We start from the raw sequence: 13,884 nt of genomic DNA, 5'->3' as shown, positions 1-13,884 counted from the left end.
TGTGCAGGAGAGATGCCACCTGAGGATACAGCCTGCGGTCCCCAGAGGCCTTGCTGAGTGCCTCTATTTCTCTCTCTCTCTCTCTCTCAGCGCTCTGGCTTCCTCCTGTCATCTCTGCGACATGCATCCTGAGATGAGGCTCTCCCCCACCCCCGTAAGCTGTCCCCTCCTTACTTTTATTTATTAAAATATATTTTTATTGATTTCAGAGAGGAAGGGAGAGTGAGATAGAAGCATCAATGATGAGAGAGAATCCTTGATTGGCTGCCTCCTGCACACCTCCTACTGGGGACTGAGCCCCAACCTGGGCATGTGTCCTTGTCCGGGATCGAACTCGGGACTCTTCAGTCCCCTGGCCAACGCTCGATCCACTGAGCCAAACCAGCTAGGGCACCTCCTTGGTTTTAATTCACCGTGTATGTTGCAGTGTGTTTTCTTTCTTTTTCCCACGCAGAAGGGACCTAGGAAACAGCATCAGTTGTGACTGCACCTGGAGGCCTCGGGAGGACAGAGGGGAAGGAGTGGGAGGGAGGGCGATAGGAAACAGGTGTGAAAAGGGCACAGCGATGCCTTGACCCACTGCTGTCTGGGCCTGTGGCCACTTGAGTAGCACCTTCCCTGGCCCGCGAAGCCACTCAGGTCTGTACCCAACTGTAGCTGCCCTCCCAGCATCCTCAGGGCAGGACCTCTGTCACCCGCAGGGGAAATGTGGCCTCGCTGTGACCCTGCTTTGGAAAGCTGACCAGGAGACTGCTCTGTGTGACACTTTCTTCCTTCCTGATGCTTGCAGTCCCCCCGCTTTGCCTTCCTAGGAGGCCTTTGGGGGGAGGTCTTACTGGCAGGTTCTGGGTTAGGTGTCTGGGAGTTGAGATGAAGCCAGTTGAAAAGGGTATCCTGGCCTGGCCGGCCTGGCTCAGTGGTTGAGCGTCAGCCTATGAACCAGGAGGTCAAGGTTCGATCTCTGGTCAAGGGCACATGCTCGGGTTGCAGGCTCGATGCCCCAGTAGGGGGCGTGCAGGAGGCAGCTGATCAATGATTCTCTCTCATCACTGATGTTTCTCTCTCTCTCCCTCTCCCCTCCTCTCTCTGAAATCAATACAATATATATCCATATTTTTAAAAAAATGGTATCCTTTTCCTGTTCTTGTGACTGAGAGTTCAGTCCTGACATCTAAGTCCTTGAAGGCCTATGTTTAAGTCACCAGCTGTGATGTGACTTAATTGTACTGTTTTTCTCAACTTGCTTTTGGTCAATGGCGAACGGGAGGCCGAAATAAGCCCCACTGCACTTAACTTCTTTTAAAAATATATATTTTATTGATTTTTTACAGAGAGGAAGGGAGAGGGATAGAGAGTTAGAAACTTCAATTAGCTGCCTCCTGCACACTCCCTACTGGGGATGTGACCGCAACCAAGATACATGCCCTTTGACCGGAATCAAACCTGGGACCCTTGAGTCTGAAGGCTGACACTCTATCCACTGAGCCAAACCAGCTAGGGCTGCACTTAACTTCTTTTACCTACTTAAGAACATGTCCCCTTTGGCTAAGCCCCTGTCTTTCCATCACACTTACTCAATAATAACAATAATAATAATAATGACGGCAATGACGATATTCATTACTTCTACCTCAGGTAGTGCTGCTTAAACTCCAGGTATGCTCAGCGCCTTAGAGATAGGAATCATTGATCCTGGCCATAACCCATAGGTGTTATTAATTCTCCATTTCACATTTAAAAACAACAACAAAAGAGGCGCCTAGAGAGATGAATAATTTGCTCAAGGTCAATGTCTGTGACCTTGGTAGACGCAGGGCACACACCCACCATAGCTACCTCTATCATCCTGACACGTTCCCACTCATCGGAAGGTCAAGTCACGAGACACACAGCGGGGCAGTGTTGCCTAACGGTTAAGGACACAGACTCCAGCATGAAATTGCCTATGTCTTTTGTTTTGGGGGCAGGGGGGGCGGGGAAGGCAGTCCCCTCTGGAAGCGGAGTCCACCTGGCCTGAAACCTATCCATCATTTACATATTGGAAGCCGAGGGGGGTGTCTATACACGGCGTGCTCCTTGGGGTCTACAGTGAAAAGAGCCATCAGCACGCCCCCTTCTCTTTAGATGACTTTAAAAAAGAAACAACACACACACACACACAAAACGAACCCCTTTGATTAGCTAACGGCACCGATGCTTAGAGAGCTGTAGGGTTTTTAATATCTTTATTTGAATTGTACCGAGCAGCCAAATGTCATTTGGCCCTGGGCTGCTGTGTATGTGTCCGGGTGCCAAGAAGCAACTGAGCTCCGCCTGGGATGCCAAGCATTCCAGACCTGTTACCTTGTAAGTGTAATATTTACCAGATTTTTGCTTCATCTGCAGATGGAGAGCAGGGCTGAGTGTGTGTGTGTGTGTGGGGGGGGGAGACGGGCGGGGGAATGGAAGGAGAGCGGCCAGGCTGCTGGCCAGGGAGCTCGCGTTCAGAGGAATCCCTGGGCGAGCAGGTAGCTGGGAAGGTGAGCAAAGATTCGCGCCAGACGTGGCCCTTGTGCTGGCAACTGGAAACCTAAGACGAAAATAATAATAGAGGCCAAACATTGGGGTGCTCCCTGGGGGACAGAGCTAACCGTTCCTGCTCTCCTCCTCCCTCCTCCCGGCTCCCCATTTGATAGATGCGAAGCGCAGGTTCGAGAGTAAGTGGCTTGCCCGAGGTCCTGCTCCAAGGTGGGCCTTGATTTCCACTTCAGTGGAACTGGGATGGAGAAGGGATAAGAGTGGCCAGGTCAGGCCAGCAGGAGCCAAGTCCCTCTCGGCGTCCTCTGTGGGTTCTGACTTCCTCTAAGCCCCCCAACCCTCCCCACAACATGGGTGTCACTCCCACTTTACAGAGGAGGAAGCTGAACCCTAGAGGGGTGAGGAGATCTTTGCCCAAGGCCAGCTTAGAAGGGGCAAGGCCTGGGGTGTAATCTGGGCCTACTCAGTCCCAGGCCTTCAGCTGTGAGTCACAGCTCGTGTCTGTGTTAGGCGCCACTGCCAAGGTTACAAAAAAATCAAACTGCCCGGCTGGCGTGGCTCAGTGGTGGAGCGTTGACCTGTGAACCAGGAGGTCACGGTTCGATTTCTGGTCAGGGCACGTGCCCGGGTTGTGGGCTCCATCCCCAGTAGGGGGTGTGCAGGAGGCAGCCGCTCAATGATTCTCTCTCATCATTGATGTTTCTATCTCTCTCTCCCTTTCCTTTCCTCTCTGAAATCCCTAAAAAAATATATATGTATATTAAAAAATAGAACAAAACCCCAAGCCCTCCACCTCTGGACCAAGCACAGCTGGCTGTTATGTTCCTGAAAAACCAGGGGCTTGGGGCAGAGGTCTAGCCACCCTGTGCGGAACTCCCTATGCCCATCAACAGAGCTAGTAGATGAGAACATGTTATTAGGAGTGTGTGTGTGTGTGTGTGTGTGTGTGTGCATGTACACACAGCGGGGAAGTTGTGGCTGGAGCCGGCAGAATTATTGTCAACGTGCAGAGACCAGCACTTGCCCGAGAAGCACGCATCATGTCCCGTATGTTAGTGTTATCATCGCTTTATCTGATGAGTAAATGGAGACAGGACCCCCAAGGTCAGCAGAAGGAGACGGTGAACCCTGGCCGGGGTTCTCTCTGCCCTCCCCCGATGGGGCTGCCACGGGGACCCTCAGCATAGCTGTACATGTTGGTGGGGAGTTGTGTGGAAATTGAGCCATGGCCTCAGAAGCCACACCCCGAAGTCTTCCCAGGAGACTGGGAATGAGAACAGGAGGAGGTCCCTGCCCGGAGGCCCCTGGCCCAGCCCTTACTAGGCGGCTGGGGAAGACGCTCTGGTCGACTCTCACCCCAAAAGCGGTATTTTTAGCTGAAGGTGGAAAATTAGAAAAGCGAAGGTGTGAGATGAAGTCGCCAGGAGCCAAACAAAACCCCCGGCGCTTCCAGGCACACAGGCAGACGGGCCCGGCCGCTGATTCATGCCGATGCCCGACTGATAAAGTGGCTGCTTGCAGCACCGCTCACTTCCAAGTTTAAAGCAGGTAGCTGGCTGACGTCTCGGTGGAAATTCCCTTCTTGTTTTCTTTCTCTACTGGCTGTGCCGCGCCACTGTGTCCCGCTGGACGGTTGGGCAAAGGAACAGAAGCCAAAGAATGATTTTCCGTCATTTCAAACCTGGAGGCAGGAGGCGGGGTAGTCATTTGCCTGGAGGGAAGTGGCCAGGGTTGAGGGAGAGGAGTCTGGATTAGGAAGGAGGACTCACGTGACCAGCTCCTACTCCCAACACAGTGCTGAGAGCACTTCAAATGCCACCTCTGGTCTCCTCCTGGCTCTCCCTGCTCATCCCTTCCAAGCCCCGGTGGTATATGGAGGGGTGATGGGCTGTTTCTCTTTTGATCGCTCATCTTGATTTTTTAAAAATATATTTTTATTGATTTCAGAGAGGAAGAGAGAGATAGAAACATCAGTGATGAGAGAGAATCATGGATCGGCTGTCTCCTGCATGCCCCCCACTGGGGATTGAGCCCGCAATTGGGCATGTGCCGTCACTGGGAATTGAACCGTGACCTCCTGGCTCAGTGGTTGGCAAACCGCGGCTCGCTAGCCACATGCGGCTCTTTGGCCCCTTGATTGTGGCTCTTCCACAAAATACCACGGCCTGGGCGAGTCTATGTTGAAGAAGTGGAGTTAGAAGAAGTTTAAAAAATTTGGCTCTCAAACGAAATTTCAATCGTTGTACTGTTGATATTTGGCTCTGTTGACTAACGAGTTTGCCGACCACTGTCCTGGTTCATAGGTCGACGCTCAACCACTGAGCCACGCCAGCTGGGCACTTGTCCATCTCTTGACTTGAGTTTGCTCCTTAGTTCACACTGGCTGTGTGTGTGTATATACATCTCTGTGGTGCCCTGGGTTCTACTCATTTTTGCCCTAACACATTTCAGAAGCACCTGGCTTTATTCAAAGAGCTCTTCTTTAATGAGGACTTACTTAGTGCTTTTTGAGAAGTGGGAGAGAGCCCTTGACTTGGAACTAAATGGACATTCGTCTTGTCCCGTCTACACTGCAGGGCAGGGGAAGCTCAGCAGCCACCTGAGTGTTGACCCCGTCAGCAGCAAGGACTTCTGAAGGCCTCTAAGGAAAATAAGAGGGGGAGGGGAGCCAGAGCTTCAGCTTCTAAAGAGAAGAAACTCATTTCTTAAGAATTCACGCTTCTCGCCCTAGCTGGTTTGGCTCCGTGGATAGAGCATCGGGATTGTGAACTGGAGGGTCCTGGGTTTGATTCTGGTCAGGGCACATGCCTGGGTTGCGGGCTCAATTCTCCCAGTAGGGGGCGTGCGGGAGGCAGCCAATCAATGATTCTCTCTCACCATTGATGTTTCTATCTCTCTCTCCCTCTCCCTTCCTCTCTGAAATATATATATATACACATTTAAATATACATTGAAAGAATTCGCGCTTCTCAAAATTACAGCGCCTTCCCTCTTTGCTGGGGTGTAAAATAAACTAGAACTGGTTACATTAACTCTTCCGACATCCTGGCTGTTGGTTCCTCTTTAGTCACTTTCCTCTCCCGGTTGTCCCGGAGAGCAGATGAAAATCGGTACATTTTACAGCCGCTGTACACCCAAATCACACGATCGAAGCGAAATTCTTGGGCCTGCTCTCAGATAATTAAATAAAAATACACACAAACACACACACACACACACACACACACACACACACGCAGACGTTGTAAAGGACTGCGCAGCGGTCAAGTTGTGCGATGCAGAGTCTCACTTTAAAGACTGTTTTCATTTCCTCTCACGAACGGTGGCCTGACCTTGAGCAGAAGGCTGCTGAGCACCCAAATGAACGCGATTTCTTAAAGCTGGCCTAACACATGGAGCCCCATTCCGGCCCGCATTCATCTGGATTCCTATAATTCCTGTAGGTCCCCGTATCTTAATTGCCCAGAGCTATGCTGCCAATACAAACAGGATGGGGGGGGGAGTTACACGCCCTTCACAAATACGTCCTCCAACCCCAGGGAAGCACCATCCTTTGAGACTGTATAACAGTGTTTGGAAGCCACCACATGGCCGGCTATTGAGATGCTAATAAGGACAGGGATCACTAACTACTCCTTCAGAGCAATTCTTCCTTCCCGCCACCTGTCTAGTTCACGTTCAGGGCCAGCATTCGGCAGAAATGGGAATTCAGACCTTCCCATCAGCTTCCCCGGGAAACCTGTTTGGAAGCGAACCCTCAGAGGGCCAAAGAGTGGGGGATGGGCGTTTCAGGGTGAGGTGGGTTCTAGAACCTCCCGTTGGCCATCTTCCTTGATGATTCTCAGCAGGACACCGCTGAGAATCCTGTTCATCCACCTTGAAGATGTGCCACTGGGTGAGTGTTTTGTTTGTTTATTTTTTAAATATGTTTTGATTGATTTTAGAGAGGAAGAGAGAGGGAGAGAGAGAGAAACATCAATGATGAGAGAGAATCATTGATCAGCTGCCTCCTGCACGCCCCCTACTGGGGATTGAGCCCGCAACCCGGGCATGTGCCCTGCCCAGGAATCGAACCATGGCCTCCTGGTTCATAGGTTGATGCTCAGCCCCTGAGCCATGCCGGCCGGTCTGGCTTAAGAATTTCTAAGTAGGAAAAAAAAAAAAAGAATTTCTAAGTAGGGCCAACTGGAAAGGGAATCCATCAGCTTGTGTCGTAGGACTAGACCCACTGGGTACACGAGTAGGTAAGCATATCTGAGCCCAAGACAGGGAAGAGACCGTAGTAGGCCATCCACCTGGGTTCTGAGTCTGGGAGTCTGGGAGAGGCTGCCCTGTCTCGTCGTGTCGACAAAACCGCAATAAGAGGAACTAGATACCAGTACCAGTGAGAGAGGACCGAGCACCTGCCAGGCAGTTCCTTTGCGGGCTCTCATTCCTGAATGCCTCGAAGAGTCTCAGAGAGCCTGAATATTGGCTGTGTTTGCTTTTTTCCCTCTCAAACTGCATAACCCAGGCCCGCTCTTCCTCTTCAGATTTACTCACTCCCAAGTCCTGACTTTAGGATGTTCGTAGTCCTAGCCCGTGGCCACGTGATGAAATTAGTAAATAGCTTGCAATCCTCGCAGGGTGTGCCCTGCTGCGCATTAGCTTAGCTTTGCAAATAAGCTCACCGGAAAGAGAGAGAAGCGTCCAGGGCAAGCGAGACACACCTTGGCCATTATATGCGTCGCTGCAGTGATTTGAGAGAGATGAGAGAAAGACATGCAGGCTGGTGAGGAGTCGCTGCACCCAGGAAGCATGGCAGAAGGCCACACCAGTAGTGGACCAGACCCATGACTATTCTGCCCCCTGGATATTGTAGAGAGAAAAAGAAGGACAGATAGAAGAGACGTAAGAAAAAAGGATAAGATAAAGAATATGGAACAAAGGAAAAAGAGAGGATAATAAGGGGGAGAGAGAGAGAAAGGCACCCCAAACCTAGAGAGCTTATGTCTTTAATGAATGAGATAGTGGCAGGGCAGTGAGGCCATTGGAAGGGGTATGTCCCATTCACAGTGCACCTGCCCCTGGTCCCTGGTCCCAGTTTTAAAAATATATATATATTTTTATTGATTTCAGAGAGGAAGGGAGAGGGAGTGAGAGATAGAAACATCAATGATGAGAGAGAATCGTGGATCGGCTCCTCCTGCACGCCCCCTACTGGGGATGGAGCCCACAACCTGGGCATGTGCCATGACCTGGAATCGAACCGTGACCTCTTGGTAATAGCCCTGCCCCTTTCCACAACCAAGGCTCTTACTGCTAAAACCCAGCACCCCCACCCCAAAGGCCTGCATCCTGAGCATGATGAGACATGGAGAGGCCTTGAAACGAAATAGGTGTCTCCCTGGAGGTGGGTGTTATAAGGGTGCTGGAAACTTTGCAGTAGGAACTAGAAACCCTGAGCTCAAGGCCCCCCACCCCCCCAACCCAGGTCGCCTCCCCTGCGATTGCATTTGGTGGCCCTGGGTCCGAAGGGGCCAGATGCTCCCGCTGACAGTCCGCCCCGTCTCAAATAGCCGGGAGATGAAGGCCAAGTCCCGTGGCTGATGCTGACACGGTTAGACTCCCAGTTGCCAACGGCACGTCAAATCTGACACCGGCCCCGCGTGGCGCCCCCCCACTTCCAATCACAGATGCTCGGGGGCTGGGTTACATTTAATAGGAGCGACGGCGGAGGGAGCGTCAGAAACCACCGCGGATGCGCTGTTTATTTCTCGGTCGTTTTGTGTGAAATTGCTGTGACTTGAACGTCAGCAGTGTTTGGGATGTGGTAGTGAAATGAAATCCATCGCTGGCGTGCCAAGACAAATTTCAGGAAACCCCAAAACACAATTGTCTTGGTTTCTTGCTTGGCCGTGTCTGCACACACACACACACACACACACACACACACACACGCACACACACGGAGGCTGTTTTATTGGCCTCCAGCTGCTCAATGGGTTGCTGGTCTTGCCCCCCTCTCGGGACATCTAATGGACCCCAAACTGCTTCCCTCAAAAAGCTGGGGATGTCAGGGACCAGGGGCCACTGCACGCATTAGGCTCGTCAAAGTCCACGCCGATTACTGTAAAGCGATGGGATTCCAGTCATTTCTGGGAAGGAAAACAAGGACTGTGTTCTATGCCTCCAGGCGCTGGGAGGTAAGAGCCAGTGCAGGCTGGGCATCCAAAGGCCCTGGATGTCAGCTCAGGGCCTCCGATGGGGGAACTTTGCACTGAGTAAGCCCCCCCGCCCCCGGAACCCCTAATCAGGGCCGTTCTTTTTAGAAGTACCGGTGCAAATACTGGGCCTTGCATTTCCAGTTGCTGGAGCTTTCCTGCAAGGCCAAGCTGATCTCTAGTTGAGAAGGAGCCAGTTTTAAAAACATATATTTTTTTATTGGTTTCAGAGAGGAAGGGAGAGGGAGAGAAGGATAGAAACATCAGTGATGAGCGAGAATCATGGATCGGCTGCCTCCTGCACGCCCCCTACTGGGGATGGAGCCCACAACCTGGGCATGTGCCCTGACCGGGAATCACACCGTGACCTCTTGGTTCGTAGGTCAATGCTCAACCAACTGAGCCACAGCGCCCGGACAAGGAGCCACTTTTTTGTGTGTCCAACTGTGACAAGACTCCGACATGGGGTTGGTATTTCTGCCTGGGGTGGCATTCATGCCTACTCGGGGCTCCTCTGTGCAGAAGGAAAAAGCCACAGTTTTTTTGTGTCGGTTTTTCTTTTTTTTTTTACAGAGAGGAAGGGAGAGGGATAGAGTTAGAAACATCAATGAGAGAGAAACATCGATTAGCTGCCTCCTGCACACTTCCTACTAGGGATGTGCCCGCAACCAAGGTACATGTCCTTGACCAGAATCGAACCCAGGACCCTTCAGTCCGCAGGCTGACGCTGTATCCACTGAGCCAAACCGGTTAGGGCCAAAAGCCACAGTTTCGATAGAAAGGCCAGCTTCACTTTGTGGCCAAGAGTTATTTGATTCTCCTTGCTCTTCGCTTCTTCACCTGTGAAATGGGGATTCAAAACTCTTTCTCAGCAGCATGTAAACTAGTATCACCTGGGAGGGGGCCTGAGTTAGAATTCGGAGGCAGACGGGCCATTCTCTTTAGGGCGTGGGTGGTGGGATGGAGGCATTGTATCCACCCCTCAGTAGTTCATGACACTGATTAACCACGGGAAGGGAAGCCTGGCCAAGTTCATTGTGGTTAGACCACAGCCTAGGGCACACGTTATCAAATGCAAGTGCAAAGCAGAGTCACACGCGATTCGCCCTAAAGGTCTGGGGTGGAGCCAGGTGATAAGTATATCAGAAGCTTCCCAGGTGAGTCCCATGTGGGCAATGAGTGACGAATTCTAAATTCGTCTAATGTAGAATTTAGGGGAGAAAAGCCACTTTGGAGGTCACCCATGGGAAGGAGGATGTAATGGCAGAGCTGTGAGAGAGCTGGATGGCCATCTAGCTCAGCCGCCCCCAGATTCAGGACACCCCACGGCGTCTTTGGGCACAAGGTGCATCTCACAAGGGCCTGGATTTTTCCAGGGAGGTACTCCCAACACTGGTGGACAGAGCCTTCCTTTTCAACTTTTCTATATTATGAGAAAAATTCTTTATATATTGAGCCAAAGTGTGACTCTCTGGCTCTACCGAAAGTAAGGACTTTGCATCTGAAGGATTTGTAATCTCCAAAGGAATGTGGTGTCTCGAAGTCCCCCTCTTCAAGCTGAGTGTTATCAATTCCTTTCTCTAGCCGGCCTGTGCCAGAGCGTCATGGAAGAGCTTAGAAAAGTCCACTGGGTTCAATGAAACAGATTCTCAGGCCCTGGGTCCTAAGAATGTGTATTTTAAAAGTTCTTCACAATGAAAAAGGTGAAAAGGATTAGAACTGCAAATTACCAGCTGTAAGAATAGTCACAGGGTCCTAGCCGGTTTGGCTCAGTGGATAGAGCGTGGGCCTGGGGACTGAAGGGTCCCAGGTTTGATTCCAGTCAAGGGCACATGCCCCGGTTGCAGGCTCGCTCCACAGTGGGGGACGTGCAGGAGGCAGCCGATCAATGATTCTCTCTCATCATGGATTTTTTTTATCTCCCTCTCCCTCTCCCTTCCTCTCTGAAATCAGTAAAAATATATATTGAAAAATAAATAAATAAGCTGGGCAATTAGTGAACAGCATGGGGGAATTTCATTTTTCTAAGAGCCTCCGAGTCCTTGGATTGCTGCCATTTCTGCTTTTCTCTTTCCTGCTGGCCTGGTCGCTTCATTGTGGTCACAAGACCAAAAACAAGATCCGAGAACATGGATTTGTATTTTCAGGCCCTTGAACTAGAATCAGCTGAAACGGTTAGAATAGCCTGAGGGGCGGAGGGTGCTGGCCAACGTGGGGGGGGGGGGGCGGGGAGAGCAGAACCACCTCCTTTTTGGAGCCCCCCACTTCACGATCAAGCTACTCCTGTAAACATTTGCAAGCGCCCCTTCAAAGCTTGAAAGCCTAGGACACGATCCTTGCACAGTTTGCTTAGAAGAAGAAGAAACAAAATTGACCTCGTGATCCGGGGCAGCCTTAAAAAGAAAGTGTAGTAGGGCCAAGGACCAGAAAAGGGGGGTGGGGGGGGAGGGGTAATGGCTCAACGTTTCATAAACACCAAAGAGAATAAAAATAAATCTCAAGAGCTCTTATTTGCACACTCGATGGAAGGATGAGAGGGGGCGGGTGGGTGTGAAGGACGGGTGATCCTGGGGGGTTGGTGGACCAGGCCTGCGGGGGTTGCGTTGAAAGGCGAAGGGGGAAATGAACTGGATGTTTACGCTTTCTAAGGACAGCCAACGCACTGAGTGAGCTTTGCTCTTCCAGGATGCGCTTTCGAAGCCTGTGTGTGGCGTCTGATGGGGCGGCCACGGGACGATGCGGGCAGCCACTAGGCCGGAGGAAGGGTCTGGGCAAAGCAGAGAGGGTGCGGAGCCCAAGGGCATGGCCCCAACCCCACCCAGGCTTCCTGTCCCGGGTGCTGAGCTGGTCGGCGGACACCAACCCGTTCAATCACCTGGGCTGGGCCTGTTCAGAGGAGAGAGAAATCGATTTCTTCTTAGCAGCTACCTTTGTAAAAATATATATATATATTCTTTTATTGATTTCAAAGAGGAAGGGAAAGGAGAGAGAGAGAGAGAAATATGAATGAATGAGAGCGAATCATCAATCGGATGCCTCCTGCATGCCCCCTACTGGGGATGGAGCCCACAGCCCAGGCATGTGCCCTTGATCGGAATTGAACCCGGGACCCTTCAGTCTGCAGGCCAATGCTCTATCCACTGAGCCAGACTGGCTAGGGCAGCAGCTACCTTTTCTTTTCTTTTTTTAAAATATATATTTTATTGAATTTTTACAGAGAGGAAGGGAGAGGGATAGAGAGTCAGAAATATTGATGAGAGAGAAACATCGATCAGCTGCCTCCTGCATGCCTCCTACTGGGGATGTGCCCGCAACCAAGGTACATGCCCTTGACCAGAATCGAACCTGGGACCCTCCAGTCCGAACACCGACGCTCTATCCACTGAGCAACACCGGTCAGGGCAGCAGCTACCTTTTCAAATTGCTCTGTTGGAGCCCCCAAAAACCTTCCTGCTTTGTGTGAATGGCTGCCCTCCTTGAAAACTACCCGCCAACTAGTTCATGGCCATCGCTGTGTCGGCATGAATGCTTTCTTTTCTCCAAGACCTGGATGCTTTAGATTTTTAAAAAATTCGTTTGTTTGTTCGTTTGCCGCTGAGACTTTGGGCTCCCTCAGTTCACACAGGCGTCTCTGAGGCAGTCCTCCGGCAGAGCCTGGCTTGGACCCCACTTTCCCGTGAGCTGCTGTCTGAGAATCCAGGGCCCGGGCACGGGGACGGGCCAGCCTCTGGGGCTCTGAGGCTGAGAAAGTGCAGGGCTCCTCAGATGAGGAATTCTTGGTGTGTTCCGAGCCTTTTTGTTTTTTTTTTCAGTGTAATTGTCAGGGCATGGATTTCTCCAGAAATCACGAAAGGTATTTATGTCTATTTTAAGATCGGCAAGATGGCTCATTTATTTAATAAGAACTTGGCCTTGCCAATAGCCAGATGCCTGAGTCTTTCAAGGCTCCCATTGATGACCAGCCGTGCAAACAGTGGGCATTCGGTAAACTGTGTGTGTACAGAGCCCCGTCCTGGGTACGCAGAGAAGAAGAAAGATTTGGCATACGTGGTCTTTGCCCTCCAGGTCCTTAAAATTGCATGGGGGGGGGGGGTGGAAAACAAAACAAACAAACATAATGCAGGAGTCATCAAAACACCTGTCAAGAGCCATCAGCCACAGTGAAAGGTTCTGTTGTGACCAAGCTAAGCCGTTCAGGAGAGGGTAGAAGAGGGTAACGAAGGCATCAGAGTGGATAGAACATTCTGGAATAAGGAAAGAACGTTTGCAAGAGATTTTAGAATAGGGTGGTAGAAAGATCTGAAGCAAGTGGCCTGCCCAGGGGAGGGGCTCAAGCAATGGGTTTGTATAGGATGCATGGGGCTGGAATTTGGACCTGCTTTTGCTTCTGGTATGGCCTCCATTGCATCTTCAAAGCAATGGCAGGCGATGACAAAATCATAACAAAACCCTAGCCACCCTGAGCTTGAAATTGTGGTGTGCTGTTTTATATGGCTCAGCACTGAAGGAATGTGGGCCGATTCTTTCCCTCCATTAGCCAAGATTCCCTCCCACCAAGGACATTATCTTGAATAAGGAACTTTAAGACTGGATGTTGTATCGCTGGTATATGGGTATAGTTTTGTTTTTCATTTCGATTTCCTCATCCTAACTTAACTAGAGGGCGTATTTGGTCACATGTGTGTGAAAAAAACAAACCCTCGAAGCCAAAAAAAGATGCAATACATGAACCTGGAGAGAGGAGAACATTTGGATGCCAAAATTTCAAGGAAAAAAAATACATGGGCAAACTGCTTGCCATTAGGAGCTATTTTCCTGGCGTATGTGATTAAAGTGTATGCGAGGCTGACAGCTCTCTCCAGCATCAACTGTCAGGAACATGCTCTAATTCATGACCATCTAGCATTTTCCACAGCTCCGCCAACTTCCAAAGGAGAGGGTTAACTGCACGCCCGCAAATGGAGTTGAAAGTGGTTTGTTAATCTCCATTAATCTGCTACTCCTGTAACCAAGCGCACATGTTTATTTTATTTTTTTTCCTAGTTAAATTGTTAATGGTATGAAATTGGCTATTGAAAACGAAATCGTTCTGTAGATATTTTCCGTATGGTTTCTCGAGACTGTCTCATGGTTGCACTCTTTTTCTTTTTTGAGAGAGAGAGAA

The 13,884-nt window shown here is 50.6% G+C and overlaps 1 protein-coding gene across 1 annotated transcript in view; it reads left to right on the top strand.

Moving 5' to 3' along the window:
- Positions 1 to 13,884, top strand: part of TGFB2 (transforming growth factor beta 2) — a 58,935-nt gene that overhangs the window by 24,692 nt on the left and 20,359 nt on the right. The window lies entirely within an intron of this gene.

Source organism: Eptesicus fuscus, chromosome 24 (assembly GCF_027574615.1).
Source record: "Eptesicus fuscus isolate TK198812 chromosome 24, DD_ASM_mEF_20220401, whole genome shotgun sequence".
Lineage (NCBI taxonomy): Eukaryota > Metazoa > Chordata > Mammalia > Chiroptera > Vespertilionidae > Eptesicus > Eptesicus fuscus.
Note: the sequence above shows the minus strand (reverse complement) of the source record. Positions and strands in the feature narration are given on the sequence as shown.